Raw genomic sequence first — 21,682 nt, 5'->3', positions numbered from 1 at the left:
GCTGGGTCACAGTGTGTTTAAGAAAGAGTAGTCAAGTCTGAGGTTTTGTAAGCCTGTTACGAGGGACACCTATGGGTTAGGCTTCTTAATGGGTCTCAAGAGAGTAGGCCTGCCTCCTGGCTGGGTGGAATGAGGCTGGAGCTTGGTCACAGCACTATTTAGGGACTGATGCTGGGTCTGAAATCAGTGAGTCTATTATCTGGCTTACTGTGAGCCTGGCTTCCAGGTACTTAGGGCAGGCGGTACTACTTTGAGCTGAGGTAGGTGGGTTATAGACCCAGTTTTCTGTATTGCTTCAGGAATTACAGATGTGTCTAAGGTTGGCAAGCCTGTTACTATTGGTACAAATAGGCATTGCTTTCCCTGGGACCATTGGTGTAAGGGGATGTTCACAGGGCCAAAGACAAGCAAAGCTGGTGACTACATCACATGTGAACAAGGCTACTCTGGTCCTCAGATGGTACCAAAGTCCAAAGGCCTGCCACCAGTACATAGCCTGTCTTCTTAAAGCATTCCTCCTCAGTCTTGGGCCTCACCTGGGTTTTATATTTTATTCCTTGGTTCGAAACGATCCCACAAAGTCATTAAATGGCTGTCAAATATTTATTTGTGTTGGCGGGGAACACAGACTAAAGAATTGTTAACATTACCCACTAGTATTTGAATTCTAGTTCTTTCTTTTTCTGATATTTCTCACTTTTTTAAAATTTAATTTTTTTGTTGTTCCTGCTATGATCATCATAGTTCAGGTGATGATCTCTTGGTAGTACATCTCCAGTGGTTTCCTGGGTGGTCTCTCTGGTAATGTCTTTCTTGAAAATTAACTAAATCCCACAGATCATTTGACCATGCTTCCTCATTCCATTGCCACTGTAATGTTCTACCAGTAGGAAAAATGATGTTAGATACATTAGCACTTTGTAAATGACCATAGAAACCAATAGCTAGCCATTCCCTGTCAGAGGAAAATAGGTTTTGTTCATATTATTAAACTAGTATTAAGGGCTGCTTTGGAGAATGAGCAGCAGTTGGACATCCAGCGACCTTGTTGGTTCTTTGATTCAGGTGATCATAAACTGGTTGCTATGAACAAATGTTCTTTGTCTTATTTATCCCCAGTTGAAATGGATTGATCTCACAGTCTATAGGATTCATTGCTATACTTTCCTGGTGCTGTATTTCCACTGACTTTAGTCTTGAAATTGTTTTATAAAATATTTTTTTTAACTCCTTGATTGTTTTATAATAATTTTATGAAAGGTGGAAACTTTCACCTTACAAATATTCAGAGGCATACATTTTTGTCTCTTTTACTTTAAAGCACTTCACTGCCAGAGAGGAAAATTGTCCATGGGTAAATACTTTTTTAAATTTTATTTTTATTTTATTTGTAAGATGTGACCACAGTGGGGTGGTGGTAGTCATGTTTATGGTGCAGAGTTTGTATGCTCTTTATCCTGTTCCAGGCTTTGTTCTCAGTATTCTGTACACATTAACTCAGCCACTTAAAATTTTATCTTCCTTTCCTGAAGATTATTTGTTGATGGTGACTTTAAAATATAACATATGTAGTTACAAATTTACTACAATTATTTGTTCTTGATATATTAGAGGTATTTATTATTTATCTTCAAATCACCTTGGTGAAATGTTATTACAAAACTTGTGAACTTGAAGAAACCAAATTGTAGGTGTTGTTGAGATTCATTAACCTTTTCACTGATGATTGGATAATGCATTTATGTCCTACAAATCTAGAAGTGCTTAACATCTCATTAGAATTTAGCACAGAATAGAATTTTGTATTATATATTATTCTCAAGAGATTTATTAAACATCTATGCTTAAACTGTAGATGTTTCATTTGGAGTAGGGTATGATGGTATCCAAAGGAATTTAAAATATTAGTGTATAAGTACAAACCTAGGAGAAAACTTATCACAGATTTTACTTTTCTTTAAGAAATATGAACTGTTTTAGAAGAAGTGTTTGACTAAGAATAGCTCAAAATCCAAAAATTTTACTTTATTTATCTTTAAGTTACCAAGAATCTCAAAGTGTAAAGTCTTTCTCCTCCATATAATCTCTGTAACTCAATACTAAACTGTACTCTTTTTTTTTTCTGAGCAAATATTGTTCATTAACCGACCAGATTACAAAAATACCATGATACATACCTTAGTTCATCCTTCCAATGAGCCTGTTGATCTGATCTTTCCTGTTGCCAGCATCTCTACCGTCTACAAAATGGGTGGTCTTTTTCTTCATTCCACCTTGTAGAAAAGATAATTTGAAGAGCCACAGGAAGTTATTTGCTTCTTTGAAGTGTTTTCCAACCATGATCTCATGAATCAGACCCTCCCATGCGGATGATGCCATATTTACTAAGAAACTGAGCAATCCAATTGTTATCTGTCAAGGCAGTTCATTTCTTACTTATTTTGCCATTTCAAATATGCCTGTGGATTAGTTCATCCACTGACTTCAGCTTTGGGTACCTCTATGCAATATATGGTTCCGTAATCCTTAGCATGTTAATTGAAGCCTTCTTGAGCTTAATGGAGGTGCCATAGGAGGTATGGTCCGTAACACCTTATGGACCCTTATGCTCGCACTATTGATACCTCTCATCCTAATGACAAATGCCAATTTGGGTTCTGTAAGTATGTAGCAATTGACAGCTTTTTTTTGCCATCCTAGCGATTCAAATCTCAGTTCTGTATGTATGCCTATATTCCTTGCAGTAAATGCTTGGCTTTTTCATAGATAAGCTTCCTCCTTGCCTTTTGAAGCATCTTTTGTGCAAACTTCTTTCTTAGGCACTTCACCTTCAATTCTGTGAAATTCCATAACTTTGTCCTGAGGGTTTCTGGTATAGCAGGAACATTCTTTTTCTTCCCTTTGGCACTCTCCATGGTTCCAGCGGAAAAGAGGATGAATATTACTCTTGAAAGAAAAAACATTTTTACATTAAATGTGTTTCTTTATGTAAATTAATATACAAGTTAAATGTTTGATCTTGGTAGATGAGTACATGTATATTATGTTAACAAAAGATTCAGTCTTCCATAAAATCAGTCCTATAAATGTTTTGCTTAAGTTTTGCTTTGTGCAATTTCAAATGTAGTTAAGTAATCTAACATGCTGATAAATAGCCTGAAAAAGATAATAAACAGTGAACGGCAAGATATATATGATACCTTTTGGATTTTCCCTTTAAAATGACATGTTTGAATAGTCACATTTACCTAGCTCACTTAAATCACTTCTGTTTAATATTTCAGATTTGTTAGACTTTGTAGAATACAAATCAAAATTTCTATACAACTTTTATCTAATTTAGGGACTATTTTGAACTTGTATGCATTAGCAAAAATATGGCAAAGTTGGTTCTTGGTATTTTACATAAAATCTAGCTGTTGAACATTAAGAATTTCAGAAATTATTTAAAATATAGGTGTGAAAACATTATTTCTCTAACTTGTTGTGAAGTAGTTTTAATTTTCTTATGAAGAGTGACAAAAGATACAGGTGTTATGCTGTAGTAGTGCAAAAGCAGCCATAGACAAATCATAGGAGAATAGATAGCTGTGTGTCAATGATATTTTAATTACAAAATCAGGGGCAGCCTAGATAGGTTTGAGGGCATTATTGACTTCCATGTTTACAATACCAACTGACATAGTTGAATATACACAAAGCAGGGCAGTCATTGGACAAGTGGGAAGGACTAAGGAAAGGTTCCTAACATCAGATCAATTGACCATTCATAGGCATTCATGTGCAAAATATTGTCCAAAGGTTTCTTTTTTCTTGTGGAATGTTCCATACCCATCTGTAGTGCCTGGGTCCTCAAAAAGTACCTGATTATACCGCATGAATCATTAGTATAACTGGAATGATTCATTCTCAGCAATTCCCTCCATCCCTGCCCAATGTTAAAAAACTATTCTATTTGTAAGAAATGGCAGAAACTGCCCAGCACTGTGGTGCATGCCTGTAATACTAGTGGCTCAGGAGGCTGAGGCAGAAGGATTGCAAGTTCAAAGCCAGCCTAAGCAACTTAGGCCCTAAGCAACTCAGTGAGACCCTGCCTCTAAATAAAATACAAAAAGGATGAGGATGTGGCTCAATGGTTAAGTGTCCCTGAGTTTCAAACCCCCGTGTCCCCCCTCCCAAAAAAAGGCAGAAACTTAGGTTTTGTTTCAGTATTATTGAAACAAATATAAAAGGCATAATAGGAAAATTTTGTTGCCCATTGAATCTGCTTTCTGCAAAGTGTACTGCTGAGATAAAAAGGCTGTTCTGCATAAGACTAGCTAAAAAGCATTATATAAGCCTGTGGTTTCCAACTGTGCTCTATAAAAGGTTTGCAGACCCCCTTGGGTATAGATTGGGCCAGAAAGGGAAAAATTCACTGTTGTCCTTCTATTCTGGTTCTTTAATTAAGGCAATTCAACTTTAGGACTTATTTCCTTATATCTCTGTGTGATCATTTATATGATTAAGTTATACACACTTCTTAAAAGCCAGTAGTAAACCATAGTAAATTTTTGAAAAGCATGTATCATACTTATATTTTCATATTTTTGCTCTAGCCTGTATATTCCTTAAAGAAACAGTTCTACTTGTTTTAGCAAAAATCTTAATGATGGCAAGGTTGCAGAAATCTTTAAGTGTGTTTGTGACAAGCATGACTGACCAGAAAGACCAGAAGAAATCTGTCACACATGGTGATCTCTTCCACCTCCTAGAAGATTATCTACTCTGCTGTAAGACAGTGTGAGATTCTATGATAGGAATACTTAAATTGTGTTAACTCTGAAGTTAACATGGTAGCATAACACTAGGAGATGCACTTCCTTCCCTCCTTCCTTGACCAGTGTTTGTTAGTGCTTAGTGTATGCCTGGCACCAGAGATAAGAAGGCAAGTATAGTCTGGTTGCAATAGAAAGAAAAAAATACTTTTGTATAATTCTCTTTTATTTTTCTCTTTTATTACAACTTCTCATTAAAATCTCATGACATAAAAGGTTTTAATTTACCTTTCCACTCCCCAATAATATCAAGCAAATTAGTGATAAAGTATGTATGAGAATTCTTAAAATATTATATTGATTTGGACTTCCTCAATTCATTTAAACGTTAGAAAAATTCTGACATGAATAGGTAGGTTCAGGGATGGATGGATAAAGTTTTGTTATCTTTATTTTGTACATGGAGAGAGGGAAAAGGAGAGGGAGGGAGGAAAGGAGGGAGGGAGGGAGGGGGAGAGAAAGAGAGAGAGAGAAAATATGAGAATTGAAGTTTAGTGAGTTGCCCAAAATCAACAGCATTACCAAATCTCAGAGCTGACATTAGACTCTCTTGTATTCTCTCTAATATCAACTGCTGCCTCTTCCTCTTTTTCATAACAAGTCAGCTAATGACAAAGAGAGAAGACAGGCTTTTAAAAATGTTTAATAGATATTTTGACTAATGTTTCTTACTCCCTACTATTGGTCAAATTATAAAATAATTTTAAAGAAAAATATTTCTTATGATTTCATAACATGTATACATAACATGTATTCATAAGAAAAGTATATAAAGATCATCAAGTTACATATTTTCCTTGTGTTTAGGTTTTGGAGCTTGTGAAGGTTTACAGTTATAAGCTCATACCTTATTATTGGTAGATAAAATATGAAATACAGGTTAATACAGGTAAATGCGGACTTGTAGTATAATTTATATACCCTCTGATGTTCACTTAAAAGCTCTTGAATGATTTTAAAAGATGCTTAGTTAGTATTTGAAAGCATTTTAAATTTGTTTTCTGTATTTCTCAGATTGTATCAAAAATAATTTTACCTACTGCCCTTCACCCTCAAATAAAGCACTTTGCCAGTTCTTCTATTGCAGACAAATTGTGTCTTGAGGAATTTCTTTTTTTTTAAATTTTTTTTATTGGTTGTTCAAAACATTACAAAGCTCATGACATATCATCTTTCATACGTTTGATTCAGGTGAGTTATGAATTCCCATTTTTACCCCAAATACAAATTGCAGAATCACATCAGTTACACATTCACAATTTTTACATAATGCCATATTAGTGACTGTTGTATTCTGCTGCCTTTCCTATCCCCTACTATCCCCCCTCCCCTCCCCTCCCATCTTCCCTCTCTACCTCATCTGCTGTTGTTCAATTCTCTCCCTTGTTTCCCCCCCCTTTCCCTTCACAACCTCTTATATGTAATTTTGTGTTACATTGAGGGTCTCCTACCATTTCCATATGCTTTCCCTTCTCTCTCCCTTTCTCTCCCCCCACTCGTCTCTGTTTAATGTTAATCTTTTCCTCATGCTCTTCCTCCCTGTTCTGTTCTTAGTTGCTCTCTTTATATCAATGAAGACATTTGGCATTTGTTTTTTAAGGATTGGCTAGCTTCGCTTAGCATAATCTGTTCTAATGCCATCCATTTCCCTGCAAATTCTATGATTTTGTCATTTTTTAGTGCTGCGTAATACTCCATTGTGTATAGATGCCACATTTTTTTTTTTATCCATTCATCTATTGAAGGGCATCTGGGTTGGTTCCACAGTCTAGCTATTGTGAATTGTGCCACTATGATCATTGATGTGGCAGTATCCCTATAGTACGCTCTTTTAAGATCCTCAGGGAATAGTCCGAGAAGGGCAGAAGCTGGGTCAAATGGTGGATCCATTCCCAGCTTTCCCAAGAATCTCCATACTGCTTTCCAAATTGGCATCACCAATTTGCAGTCCCACCAGCAATGTACAAGTATACCCTTTTCCCCACATCCTCGCCAACACTTATTGTTGTTTGACTTCATAATGGCTGCCAATCTTACTGGAGTGAGATGGTATCCTAGGGTGGTTTTGATTTGCATTTCTCTGACTGCTAGAGATGGTGAGCATTTTTTCATGTGCTTGTTGATTGATTGTATGTCCTCCTCTGTGAAGTGTCTGTTCAGGTCCTTGGCCCATTTGTTGATTCGGTTATTTGTTATCTTATTGTTTAATTTTTTGAGTTCTTTGTATATTCTGGATATTAGGGCTCTATCTGAAGTGTGAGGGGTAAAAATTTGTTCCCAGGATGTAGGCGCTCTATTTACCTCTCTTATTGTTTCTCTTGCTGAGAAAAAGCTTTTTAGTTTAAGTAAGTCCCATTTGTTTATTCTTGTTATTAACGCTTGGGCTATGGGCGTCCTATTAAGGAATTTGGAGCCCGACCCCACAGTATGTAGATCGTAGCCAACTTTTTCTTCTATCAGACGCAGTGTCTCTGATTTGATGTCTAGGTCCTTGATCCATTTTGAGTTGACTTTTGTGCATGGCGAGAGAAAGGGATTCAGTTTCATTTTGTTGCATATGGATTTCCAATTTTCCCAGCACCATTTGTTGGAGATGCTATCCTTCCTCCATTGCATGCTTTTAGCCCCTTTATCAAATATAAGAAAGTTGTACTTTTGTGGGTTGGTTTCTGTGTCCTCTATTCTGTACCATTGGTCCACCTGCCTGTTTTGGTACCAGTACCACGCTGTTTTTGTTACTATTGCTCTGTAGTACAGTTTGAACTCTGGTATTGCTATACCTCCAGATTCACACTTCCTACTTAGAATTGCTTTTGCTATTCTGGGTCTTTTGTTTTTCCATATGAATTTCATGATTACTTTATCTATTTCTACAAAAAATGCTATTGGGATTTTGATTGGCATCGCATTAAACCTGTAGAGAACTTTGGGTAATATCGCCATTTTGATGATGTTAGTTCTGCCTATCCATGAACAGGGTACATTTTTCCATCTTCTAAGATCTTCTTCTATCTCTCTCTTTAGGGTTCTGTAGTTTTCATTGTATAAATCTTTCACCTCTTTTGTTAGGTTGATTCCCAAGTATCTTATTTTCTTTGAGGATATTGTGAATAGAGTGGTTTTCCTCATTTCCATTTCAGAAGTTTTGTTGCTGATATACAGGAATGCCTTTGATTTATGCATGTTGATTTTATATCCTGCCACTTTGCTGAATTCATTTATTAACTCTAGCAGTTTCTTTGAAGACCCTTTTGGGTCTGTTAAATACATTATCATGTCACCCGCAAACAGCGATAATTTAAGTTCTTCTTTTCCTATTTTTACGCCTTTAATTTCTTTTGTCTGTCTAATTGCTCTGGCTAGTATTTCAAGAACTAAATCGAATAGAAGTGTCTTGTCCCTGTCTTGTCCAGATTTTAGAGGAAATGCCTTCAGTTTTTCTCCATTTAGGATGATGCTAGCCTGAGGTTTAGCATATATAGCTTTTACCATGTTGAGGTAAGTTCCTGTTATCCCTATTTTTTCTAGTGTTTTGAACATAAAGGGATGCTGTACTTTGTCGAATGCTTTCTCTGCATCTATCGAGATGATCATATGGTTCTTGTCTTTAAGTCTATTGATGTGGTGGATTACATTTATTGATTTCCGTATATTGAACCAGCCTTGCATCCCAGGGATGAATCCTACTTGATCATGATGCACAATTTTTTTGATATGCTTTTGTATTCGATTCGCCAGGATTTTATTGAGAATTTTTGCATCCCAGTTCATTAGAGATATTGGTCTGTAGTTTTCTTTCTTTGAAGTGTCTTTGTCTGGTTTCGGGATCAGGGTGATGTTGGCCTCATAGAATGAATTTGGAAGAACTCCTTCTTTTTCTATTTCTTGAAATAGCTTGAAAAGTATTGGTATTAATTCTTCTTTAAAGGTTTTGTAGAACTCCCTGTATACCCATCCGGTCCAGGGCATTTTTTGGTTGGTAGTCTTTTGATGGCTTCTTCAATTTCTTCTTTTGTTATGGGTCTGTTTAAATTGTGTGTGTCTTCCTGACTCAATCTGGGTAGATCGTATGACTTAAGAAATTTATCGATATCTTCATTATCTTCTATTTTATTGGAATATAGGGTTTCAAAATACTTTCTAATTATCTTCTGTATTTCTGTAGTGTCTGTTGTGATATCGCCTTTTTCATCTCATATATTAGTAATTTGAGTTCTCTCTCTTCTTCTCTTCGTTAGCATGGCTAAGGGCCTGTCGATCTTATTTATTTTTTCAAAGAACCAACTTTTAGTTTTTTCAATTTTTTCTTGTTTCAATTTCGTTGATTTCTGCTCTAATTTTAATTATTTCTTGTCTTCTTCTACATTTGCTGTTGTTTTGCTCTTCCTTTTCTAGGTTTTTGAGGTGTAGTGTGAGTTCATTTATTTTTTGGTTTTTTCTTTTTTTGAGGAAAGAACTCCAAGAAATGAATTTCCCTCTTAAAACTGCTTTCATTGTGTCCCATAGATTCCGGTATGTTGTGTCTGTATTGTCATTTGTCTCTAAGAATTTTTTTTATCTCCTCCTTTATGTCTTCTGTAACCCATTGATCATTCAGTAACATATTGTTCATTTTACATGTGATGTAGGATTTTTCCTTCTTTCTTTTATCATTGATTTCCAGTTTCATTCCATTATGATCAGATATGGTGCATGGTATTATCTTCACACCTTTATATTTACTGAGAATCGCCCTATGGCATAATATATGGTCTATCTTTGAGTAGGATCCATGTGCTGCTGAGAAGAACATGTATCCACTTGATGATGGTTGATATATTCTATATATGTCGGTTAAGTCTAGGTTATTGATTGCGTTATTGAGTTTTATAGTTTCTTTGTTCAGCTTTTGTCTAGAGGATCTGTCCAATGGCGAGTGTGGTGTGTTGAAGTCCCCCATAATTATTGTGTTGTGGTCTATTTGACTCTTGAACTTGAGGAGAGTTTGTTTTATGAACATTGCAGCACCATTGTTTGGTGCATACAAATTGATAATTGTTATGTCTTGATGGTGGATGGTTCCTTTTAATAGTATATAGTGTCCTTCTTTATCCCTTTTGATTAACTTAGGTTTGAAGTTGATTTTATTCGATATGAGTATGGCCACTTCTGCTTGCTTCCGAGGGCCATGTGAGTGGTATGATTTTTCCCAACCTTTCACCTTCAGCCTGTGTATATCTTTTCCTATCATATGAGTCTCCTGAAGGCAGCATATTGTTGGATTTGTTTTTTTAATCCAGGTTACTAGCCTATGTCTCTTGATTGGTGAATTTAAGCCATTAACATTGAAGGTTACAATTGAAATATGGTTTGTACTTCCAGTCATGTTTATTTATTTATTTATTTTAGTTTGGCTAGTTTTTCCTCTTTGGTTATTTTTCTCCCCCTTTACTGAGATACCTCCCACTGTTAGTTTTGGGCACTATTTTTCAATTCCTCTTCTTGTAGTGTTTTGCTCAAAATGCTTTGCAGTGCTGGTTTTCTGGCTGCGAATTCTTTTAGCTTTTGTTTATCATGAAAGATTTTAATTTCATTCGTCAAATCTGAAGCTTAATTTTGCTGGATACAGTATTCTTGGTTGGAATCCATTATTTTTCAGCGTTTGAAACACGTTGTTCCAGGATCTTCTTGCTTCCAAAGTCTGTGATGAAAAATCAGTCGTTAACCTAATTGGTTTACCCCTGAATGTAATCTGCCTCCTTTCTCTCGTAGCTTTTAATATTCTCTCCTTGTTCTATATGTTAGCTATCTTCATAATTATATGTCTTGGAGTTGGTCTATTACGGTTTTGGATGTTTGGGGTCCTGTAGGCTTCCAGGATTTGGCAATCCATCCCATCTTTCATCTCTGGGAAGTTTTCTAGGATTATTTCCTTTAATAAGTTGTCGATTCCTTTGGTTTGATCCTCTGTGCCTTGTTCTATCCCAATGACTCTCAGATTTGGTTTTTTTTTATGAGATCCCATATCTCTTGGATAGATTGCTCGTGAGATTTAAGCATCTTTTCTGTGTTGACTATATTCTTTTCAAGTTGATAAACTTTTTCTTCATTATCTGATGTTCTGACTTCTACTTGATCTAGTCTATTTGTAATATTCTTATTAGAGTTTTTAATCTGGTTTATGGTTTCTTGCATTTCTAGGATTACTGTTTGGGTTTTTTTTTTTTAAATCTCTATCTCCTGGTAAAGCTCGTTCTTTGCAGTTTGAATTTGTTTGTTTAGTTCATTTTCAAAATATACTTTCAATGCTTAGACTTGCTGTCTCATGTCTTCTCTAATATTCCATTCCATCTGAGTTAGGTATGCCTTGATTTCTTTCCCTGTCCATGTTTCTGATGCTTCTAGGTCCTCCTGTAGATTTAAATTGTCCTGCATTGTTTGTAGTCCTTTTTTCCCTTGTTTCTTCATGTTGTTCACGTTACTTTCCAGCTCCGTTTGACTGCTTTGTAACTGCTTTCTCCTATACATTTTTTTTGGCTTTGTATATCTCTGTTATCTCTCCTTTGTGGTGGGAGATTATGTCTAGAAATGTTGGGCTTTATTGTACTTTAAAGCTGATTCATTCAATTCATAAAAGGCTTCTGGATCCTATATGCATATAGTGATTTGTTGTTTGTTCTTAGGACTATATGTTTAGGTTAGGTGCTATGATGGTACGAGGGTTAGTATGTCTTGGCTACTTTAGAAGATTGCTCTACTGAAGGTGGATACTAACAGGCAATTGGATCAAGGTGTTGGTAGTACCTAGGTATTTAGGAGCCCTATAGACAGCCTCGAGACATTCTCCTATTTGCATTTAGACAATTACACGTAATGGAAGATGTAATGCTTGGGATGAAAGTTGGGGGATAGGGGAATGAAGGTGCTCTTAAAAAGAAAGAAGGAGAGAGAGAGATAGATTAGAGGAGAATGAAAAGAACAATAAAACTTAAAACGGGAAAGAAAGAGAGAAGGAAAAGGGGAGGATGGAACAGAGAGAGAAGAAGAAAAAAGAAAAAAAAAATTGAAGTCTTAGAGATCCATTTTCTTCTCTTCCAGTAGGCGGAGCTGTGCCCTCCCAGCGGAGGCTCTCTACCTGCCCACAGCAATCCCTGTAAGGCGTCTCCTAGTAGTCTCTCGGACTTGTCAGTCCAGAGCCATTTCACTTCTCCGGCCCTTACCCCCCTTCCTCCTGTCAGCCAACTAGCCAGGTCCTGTTCACCAGAAGCGGTTCCCCAGAGATCTAGTTACACTTGCAGCCCCACCGCATGTCCCATTTAAGCCCCAGTGCTGTGGTAAACTGGCGGCTAAGACCTTGGGAGTCACCGCTGGTGATATGGGGGGTTGGGGGTCGGGGATCCCCTCTGCTACCCTACAGACATGACCCCTGAGAGGTCCATGAAGTGTCCTGGCTACTTGTATCTGGATGGGGAGGGAGTCACACACCTGCTGAAGTGGATTATGCTGGGAAGGAATTCCGTCGGCCGACCTCTGATGACGTCACCCCTCTGCTATGGCGGGTCCCAGGCTCCTTGCTGGAGTGTCCGAAGGGAGGGGTGGGACTGGTCCGTCCCAGGTGGGCTTCAGCTCCCAGCTCACTATTTCATGAAGGCTTGGCTAAAGACTTCTTGCTGCCAAGCTGCGTCTCGGAGGTTAGCGGGACCCGGTCGCATTTGCTGCTGGCAGACAGGCCGGCTGTGGCTGGCGGAACTGGACCTCTGCGTCTCCTGGCAGGGATTCGCTCCTCTGGGGCAATCTGTCGCTTCAAAAAATCCTAGTAGCTCCCGGCCGGTCTCTCTTCAGTGGAATTTTGCTAGGAGATCTCCATTAGTAGAGTCTAAGAGTTATCTATGCGTCCTTATGACCCCATCACTGGGGGGGGTATTGAAAACGCTGCCTCTCCGCCTGCTGCCATGTTGGATCCCTAGAGGAATTTCTAATATATACTTCTCTGTCAATGGTTTATCCTATATGAAGGGTTGTTGTTGTAGGTGGTATGTAGAGAGCAGACATTCTCTATAAAAAAATGATCTTGTTTTCACATAAATATCTTTACAATAAAGGGTTTGGTTGGAGAAATATATCACTTATGTATGAATGGTTTGTGGTCTATTAACTTTGTTGATTTTCACGGCATGCTGGATTTATTGACATCTTAATATTTATGTATCTACTTTTTGTCACTTCAAAAATGAATAAAACTCACACTGTGAAATATTTTTTCTACATGGCATTTTCCTAAGGTCTTAATAAAGCATTGCTAGTTTAATGAACATCCAATACTCATATTTTGTGCAAGATTATAATTGTAAACATTTACAATTCATTATGGATTGTTTGTGTACCACATAAAACATGGTAATGAAAAAGCAAAGTTCATAGTTATCTTTAAATCCATCTCAGAATTATACATTATGTTTATTCCCAAGATATTTTTCTGTATGAATTGCTTATGAAAAAATATAATCCTCCAGACAGATGATATTCTAATGAAAAACTCAAGAATAGGACATTCTAGTTGACAAGAAAATTAAATGTCTTTTTGGAATAGGAAATTGAAAATTAATTTGAATATTTTATAGTACTCTTAATCACATGTTAATAAATGGAGATTTTAGTTTAGCTGTCTCTAAAAATTTAGCCCTTGTCTGGGTGTTTAATTTTTTTTTTAAAATTTTTTTAGTTGTAGTTGGACACAATATCTTTCTTTATTTTATGTCGTGCTGAGGATCCATCCCAGTGCCTCACGGGTGCAAGGCAGGTGCTCGGCAGGTGCTCTACCAGTGAGCTCTATAGCCCCAGCCCTGGGTGTGTAATTTTGAAGGTTCTTTGTCTTTGGTGCCATTATTATTTTAAAAAAAATTAAGTTAATTCATGAGCCAATTCTTTTCATTGAAAAATTTTAAAAGTGCACAAGTATGTCAAAGATCAGAAGTTCATTTTCATTCATTCGTTCCATTTCCTTCTCAAAATGCCTTAGTCTTTTGGGTCTGCTTTAAAAAAAAAAAAAAAAAAAAAAAAAAGCAATACCGTGAAGTGGGTAGCTTATAGACAGCAGAAACAAATTTCTTATAATTTTGAAGACTGTGAAGTCTGAGATCAAGGCTTTAGTACCTTTATTGTCTGAACAGGACCTCTTTCCTGGTTCATCTGATGCTTCTGTATCCTCACCTGGTAGAAGAGACAGGGCAGTTCTCTGGAGCCTCTTTTTATCAGGTCGCTAATCTCATTAATGAGATCTTCACCCCTCTGACCTACTCACTTCCTAAAACCCATCCTTTTACTATTATCAATTTAAACACATGAACTTTGCGGGTATACAAACATTGAAATCATAGCATGTAGTTAACCACATAAAAGAAATTGAAATATATACGCATAGCTGGAGTCAAATCTCTCTCAGATGTCGGAAATACTTTTGGAAATAATTTTTAAATAAATTTATCTAAATATCTACATCTCTGTGTACATCTGTCTGTCTCACTAGTTTTCATCCCCCCAAACCAGTAAACACCTACTTTTTTCCATAAATTCTTAATGATATGCTATTGTTTCACATGTTTGACATATTGGAGACAGCTTTAAAAGACATTATGGAATTTTTTTTTCCTACAATACTAAACTCTGAGTTCCTTACAAACTACTACCATAGTTAGCAATGGCTTGCATTAATTTGTAACTGTGCTTCAGGATCAGCATATTTGAAATTAGTCTAGTTTATCATTGGGTCAATTTTAAACTTTAAAAAGGATAAACCTTAGAGTCCCAGAAAGAGAATTATTTTTTAAAATTCAGATGGAACTGAATTTTATGCTCAAGACCATCACTTATTTGTTCTGTAGCCTTGGGTTAGATACTTAATGTTTGTAAAGTTTGTTTTCCTTATCTATAATGCTAAATTAGTATATCAAATGAATTAATTTACAACTCTTAGTAAAGGCACACAAGTATCTTAGGTTTAAGGTCTATGTATAAATATCTTGAATAGATTCCTGTAATCATAAAATATCAATTTCTAAATTACAGTATAAATTTATAATTTTATTTTCATATAGTCAAGGTAAATTGTGTAGTTTATTTGCCATTTAATCTCCTTTTGCACATTAATTGGTTTCATAAAATTGCATTTTTTTTTATCTAAGGTAAAATTGAAAAGCTATTGATGAGTAGTCTCAAAAGTATGAGAATTTAGGACACAGAGAAGGAGCCAGTTAAAAAACAGAAAGCAATATGCTTCTCAGCTTTCTTTCTTGGGAGAAAAATGTGAATCTCCCATTTGCCAACGATATGGAAGGGAAAATGGTGCATAAATATATTGTATAGGGTACTGTAAAAGTTTTCATGCTTCAGAGATAAACAGACAATCATTACCATATACAAGTTAAAAATAGTATGGAAATAGTTTTTCATGGGAGATTAACAACTGAAGCTAGAAATGTTTGTGGTTGCTCATATGGAAATGGCTTTGTTCAATGAATGTCCTGACCTGGCAAGAAGTAGTCAGTAATTTGTGTGAGCTATTACTTTCAAAGTTCAAAAAATTCTGCATAGAGTGGCTCTGATTGCAAATACAGTTGCATATATAAGTAGAATTGCCATCTTTCTTTTAACTTTTGAATCATTTATGAGCAGGATTTTTTTTAATGGAAATGAAAAACCTTCCCTCTGGCTTTGTTTATTATCAAAGTATAATGTTCCTGTATACTTGCTATTAAGTGCTCATAACAAGCTTGTGGATCCCAAAAGGCGCTGCAGAATTATGTCTGGTGGTCTTTAAGTCTTAATTGCTGCCAGCTGAGGAACCAAAATTCCCAATAAGTTGAAGAAACTTTCACAAATAACATTTAACCATAATTACAAGGCATAAAGCTCAATATATAGTTTACATAATAAAGTCTTACCTAACCACAAAGTATTCAAGGACCAAACAGAGGTCTTCACAGAGGTATATATTAACCTGTGCTTGACACTGTACTTGTTCAGATTTATTAAAACCTTCTGGCTGTGCAGTTGAAATTATGCCTGTTTAAAAATCCTTTTGTAGGTTTTTCTGTTTTGCTATGAGCAAAGAGCATGTAAAAACTGATTTTAGAAAGTTAGAAAACCCTCCATATTTTCCCCAGTGCTTGCTCAGGCATATTGAAATAATAGTTTTGAGAATTGGTCAAGAGCATTTGCTTTTGTTATTTATTTAATGAAGTGTATGTTCTACTTTAAAGAAATGCAATATAAAAAATGTAGACTCCAATACAGGTAAACTGGTAAGTAATCATATTATAAAATTATTGTTTCTTAGAAAAGTTGATATAGTTCACAAAAGAATAAACCTGAGATATCCCAAGTTAAGTTAAAGGCCAGAGGACAGAGGAAGGAAAGAGATAAGTTTGTTTTAACTGATAGCTTCAAGCTAAATCAATAAAGAAGAACTGCTCTGTATTGCTTTCCTGTAGATTGAAGATTAGCCTTCAAGATAGGATCACATTCTGCTTGTAGAACCTTCTAACCAAGAAGCAGCAAAAGCTTCTCTTTATGGATGTTCTCCAGTCCCAGGACTCTGCTCCCTATTTTTCTACCCCTCTTAACTATAGCCAGTGTAAAGTTTTTCTCTCAAAATTTTTATTTTTTTCTCTCAAAATTTTTATTATAAAATACCCTTGTCCTTAAATCACATTGCCTTCTTACAACTGCTATCTTGCTATGCTGTTGGTCGTGTAGGGAATTGGTCCCAGTACGAATCCTTTTATTTTTTTCTAGCATCTGTAGAAGCTTAATAAACACTTTATTTCAGAGACTTCTTAGTCTCAAGATTGATTTAGAATTTTTCACAGTATCTTTGCTTTATGATTAAATTTGTAAGTTTTTTTTTTCCTTTTTACAAACACTCTTGATATTTTCGAGATTGATTTTGCTGTACTTCACCCATAATTTAAAAGAGCAAGTCTTGGCAATATCAGGCTTGCCAATATTCTCTCCTATATTCTCGGGCCTTTTCTGTATCATTTTGCCCTTTATTTCCTCTCTAATTTTACTTTTATTTTACCTTTACAAAGTCTGGAGTCACTCTTAAATGATCCTTTTCCAATAAGGAAGTTCTGTGCATGCATTCCTTCATTATGAATAAGTTAGCCATCTATTTACATCCTGTCCTCATCACTATTGTGAAGGTCTTGAGACATATATCATTTCCTGAATATGAACCTGTGAAACTATGTATTATGTGTTTGCAAACTAAAATGATGGTACATATATTGCCAATCCAATGGACAAAAATAGGAAAAAAGAAAAGCATAACAAATCCAAAATAACTCCAAACCCCAATGGCAAAAATTCCATTACGCTTTAAATCTTGAGAATAATCTCCTTTAGCTCCATACTTAGCCTTCCAGGCCCACTAGAGAGGTTGGGTTGATCCTGCCACCGTTAGAGCTTTGCAGACAGGAGTTGGGCTCTCAGGGTTCCAGGCATCCTCACCTCCATGTTTCTACTAGGCATTGCCCTACTGGGGGCTATGTGTGGTGGCCCTACCTCCATAGGGTTCTCTGCCTGGGATGTGCCCCACTGGGGGCAGGAGGGTGGATGACAGGTTCCCCTGCCTTAGCTCATTAAGGCTGGAATATACCCTTTGTAACCTAAGTGTAGGCAGCCTTAACCCCTGGGCACTCTGCATGGTTGTTGCCACAATTTTCTACCTGTGTCCTGTAGATTGTCAGCCAACATGGCCCAGGCATCCCTGTGGCCCTAAGAGCTGGGCAGCCCTCCTTTGAAACTGTTCTTCTTCCAGAGCCCTCACACTCTGGGACTATAAATTGTAGGGCAGTCCCAGTGATCTCCAAATTGTTGTTCTTCTGTTGTGGTGAAAAGTAGCTCCTGGCTTCTATTGAGATGGATGATCCATACTAACCCCCACTCGTCACTTCATAGTAACAAATAGAGCTTGACTTCTGTTGAGATAGTTGGTGCATACTCATCTCCTTATCAAATGGTTTCTTGGCCACACCCTTAGTGTTTTCTAAATGCCTACTTTCTGGTAATACATCATCTTCTCACTGTGTCTTTATATAGTTGAAGGTTACAAGGGCTCTCTGGGTTTTCTTTTTTGAGAGCACTAATCCCAATAGTGATTAAAAGGCTCTGACCTCATGATTTAATCACCTACCAGACCACCCCACCTCACCTCCAAATACCATCACATTAGGGGTTACATTTAATTGTACAAGTTTTGGGGGAGACACATATTCAGTCCATCCTAAGGAACCTCTTTATCTTTGAAGCCTAGAACTACTCTTCACCTATTATTCAGTTGGGCTTCATTTAAACAAAAGGATACAGAGCCTCATTTATCTTCTGTAAATGTATATACTCAGCAGTGGGTGTATGAACAGAAAGGAGAAAGTTCCAGGGAACTTTCCAATCATTGCAACTTGGCAGAATGAGGTCTGGGTCAGTGTTAGGAAGTTGAATGCACAGACATTCCTCAGTATAGTAATGGTAATGTAGGAGAGGAGGATTTACATTCAGGAAAATGTTCTTTGCATTGGTTTAATTCTGTTGTAAGAATTAGCTAAAACATGCAAGACAGAGTCTTCTAGGTACCTCTCTCCTCTTTTTCTTCACTACAGAAACCCAATCTTATTGTGTAGCTTTGGGTGGTTTATATGAATTGAATAATGATTTTTTGGAATCTTTATTTAGATAGGCCCTTTTCCTATCCCTCTTAATGTTTACTTCCTGAAATTTTCCCAATATTGCAAATTAGAGAAATGTAAATGATTAATTTTCTGTCTTCAAAACAAAATATCATACCCAGTAACAAAAATAATCACAAAATCATTGTAATCAAAAATTACAATCATGCACCACTCCTAGCAAGCATTTGGTCAGGATAGTTGATTTTTCTAGGGTGATGTGATAGGTACACTGTGCATAGAATCTGAGATGATCTGAGGTAGAACATGAACCATATTTTTTAAAAGTTTAATAATTATTTGATCCTGTGCTTTTCCTTTCTCATCCCATGTCTTATGTGAGTTGGAGTACTAGCCAGAAACAAATGGGTCCTGAGAGTTGGAATGATGGTTTATCAGAAGCATTGGAACCCTGAAACAAAAACTTCTTTCCTGGTCATTGCAATTGGATATCCATGACAAGTGAGAAAGGATTGGAAAAGGGAGACAAAATGTAAACTCAGAATGGGAAAAGAGAAAAAGTTACATGCTGAGAGAACTATAGACCCTCAGCAACCATAGTGCCAGTAACCTAAATTCCTTTCCTTATACTTATATTTGTTCAAAGTAGGTACTGAATACCTACTGTGGTTGGAATTCATGACATACTCTCAGGATCCCATTTTGAGCAAAAACACATGACTTGATGTGGTATTAGGTATTGTAGCCTGGAGCTTCAGGTCTTGTTTGAATAACACTACTAGGATGGAGACAAGAGCTAAAAAGTAGAGATACAAAGAGAACCTAAGATGGGTATATTCAACTTCAACAGGAAGATCAAGAAAGACTTTCTGAAGAAGAATGACATAAAAAGCAATTTCTCATCTCGGCCAGAGATCTGAAATGAGAAGAAAAATTATTCTAGAGAGAGGAAGCTACATATACAAAAGATTTATGACCAAAGACAAATTCAAAGGGCTGACAATAGTCTAATTCAGAGTGGACAGAACAAAGAGTAGCATAATGTTTTTGTGACAAGAGGGATCAATGTTATTTTTCCCTTAAAATAATGGGTTTGGTAATACAATTGGATAAATTGCTTAGGTTTTGAATCTTTGTATGCATTTACTTTCATGGTTTAGCTTCAATAATTGAAGCAATATATACCAGTGTTTCTTATTTAGACCTGTACTGGAAGACTAAAATGATTTGTATATTGTGCATTTAATTATGGAGTAAAAATAATTATTTTCTGCTTTCTGGATCACTTGCTACTATTGCTGAACTTTTCTCCTTTCTTCTATGAAATATATACTTTGCCATAGTAAGTTTGTTCTTAATTTCACCAGTCATCATAATTACAACGTATTTGACTTTTTCTTAAATTATGGGATTCTGCAAAGGTGGAATTAACATTTAGATCCAATTTTTTCATCTGACTTGTACTTTGAAGTCTCTTTCTTCACCCCTGCCCCATCGTTAAGAACTTGTTATATTCTGGCCCGAACTCATCTTACTTGCCACATTATTCCATTGGCTGTATTTGTCTTCTGGCTTCTCCTCCTTACATTAGAAGCCCTTTGTTCTCTGACTTTCCTGTTTCTGTGAAAGTCACAGATTTCTTCCAATCCAGATAAACCTACTTCAAATACTGTCTTGATTCCCATCACCATAGACGTCCTTTTAAAAGGTCGATATACCAGTTTGAGAAGAGGTGTGGCATTCCTGGTTACTGGTATTATTTGGGGGAGGTTGGGCTGAATTTTAAAAGACTTTTAAAGTACATCTCTATTTTCCCACATGATACCTGGGAGCAGAAAAATAATACCTTGCCATTAAAGTTAAAGAGTATGGCAACCACCCTCCCAATTACTTGAATTCATTATTATTCTAACTGAAATCTTGGCCATAAAAATTAACATAAGATTTGATTGCTTAATTAACAAAAATAAATTCAAAGAACACAATAACATTAGCTATAAAAAAGGAATGAGTATTATTTAACATTATGGTTTTATGATTTATTCTTTTTGTACATTCTCCTAATAGTACTTTTATTTGCAATTATCAATTTTTTTGGGGGGGGGGAACGAGGGATTTCCCAGGGATTGAACCCAATGGTGCTTAATTACTGTGCCACATCCTCATCCTTTTTTTTTTTTTTTTTTTTCTTAAGACAGGGTCTCACTAACTTGCTGAACTTGTGATTCTCCTGCCTCAGCCTCCTAGACTATAGATATGTGCTACTATGCCTGGCACAATTACTAATTTTTAATTATTGACTAGTCAGTCCACTTTAATTTAGAAATAGCAGAGCTTTGCCTGATACCTTTCAAGACTTTATAATAACTGTTTGTGGATTCAGGGTTCATTTTGCTTTAATATTGGGATTGTGAATTTTTTTACTGTATTTTATGATTGATATTGGCAGTATTTTGTCAGCTACTAAATTTCATGAATGGAATCCTTAAAAATATTAATTCTTATAGTCGTATTCCTTTCATATAGGGAATCTCATATTTTATAGATTCATCTTGTGCCTAACCACTTACTGAATTCTATTAATAGTTCTTTAATATTTGCAAGTAACTACCTTTTATGTTAAAAGGAAGTAAGATTTATGTCTTACTTTCTAATATTTAACTGTGTAATTCTTGTCCTATTAGCTCAGAACCCAAGTACAATAACATATTATAGTAGTGATGCAAATTGTTGTGCTTTCTTTAAGAGAAATTCTCAAAATAATGAAACAGTGATTCTCCTTTCCATTTGTAACCTTTTTTGTTTTCTTTGGATTGGTGATAAATAGTACAAATGCTTTTAGGCATCTGTGTCAGTCAGCTTTCTGTCACTGTGACAAAATACCTGAGATAAAAAGCTTATAAGGGGGAAAATTTCAGTCTATGGTCAGTAGTCTCTGTTGCTTTAGGGCCTGTGTCGAGGTGGAACATCATGTTGGAGAACACATGGGAGATAGAACAAAGCTGTTCACCTTGTGGGTGATAGGGAACAGAGTTCCAATATCCCCTGCAAAGGCATGCCCTCAGTGAACTAACTTCTTTCTCTTAGGCCTCAAATCTTAAAGGACTACCACCTTCCAGTACCACCACAGATTGGTGACCAAGCTTTAAACACATGGGACTCTGGGGGATATTCAAGACCCAAACTACACCAGTATCTAAT

At 36.2% G+C, this 21,682-nt stretch overlaps 1 protein-coding gene and 1 pseudogene across 5 annotated transcripts in view; one reads left to right on the top strand and one right to left on the bottom strand.

The window, feature by feature from the left end:
• The window catches only part of Crppa (CDP-L-ribitol pyrophosphorylase A), a 332,294-nt gene that overhangs the window by 283,213 nt on the left and 27,399 nt on the right, over positions 1-21,682 (top strand). The window lies entirely within an intron of this gene.
• Positions 2,078-2,970, bottom strand: LOC124106081 (large ribosomal subunit protein uL30-like; annotated as a pseudogene).

This window comes from Marmota monax, unplaced genomic scaffold (genome assembly GCF_021218885.2).
Source record: "Marmota monax isolate L192 unplaced genomic scaffold, Marmota_monax_Labrador192_F-V1.1 WCK01_AAM20220418_F8-fsc00057, whole genome shotgun sequence".
NCBI lineage: Eukaryota > Metazoa > Chordata > Mammalia > Rodentia > Sciuridae > Marmota > Marmota monax.
This window is presented reverse-complemented; position numbering and strand designations above follow the sequence as displayed.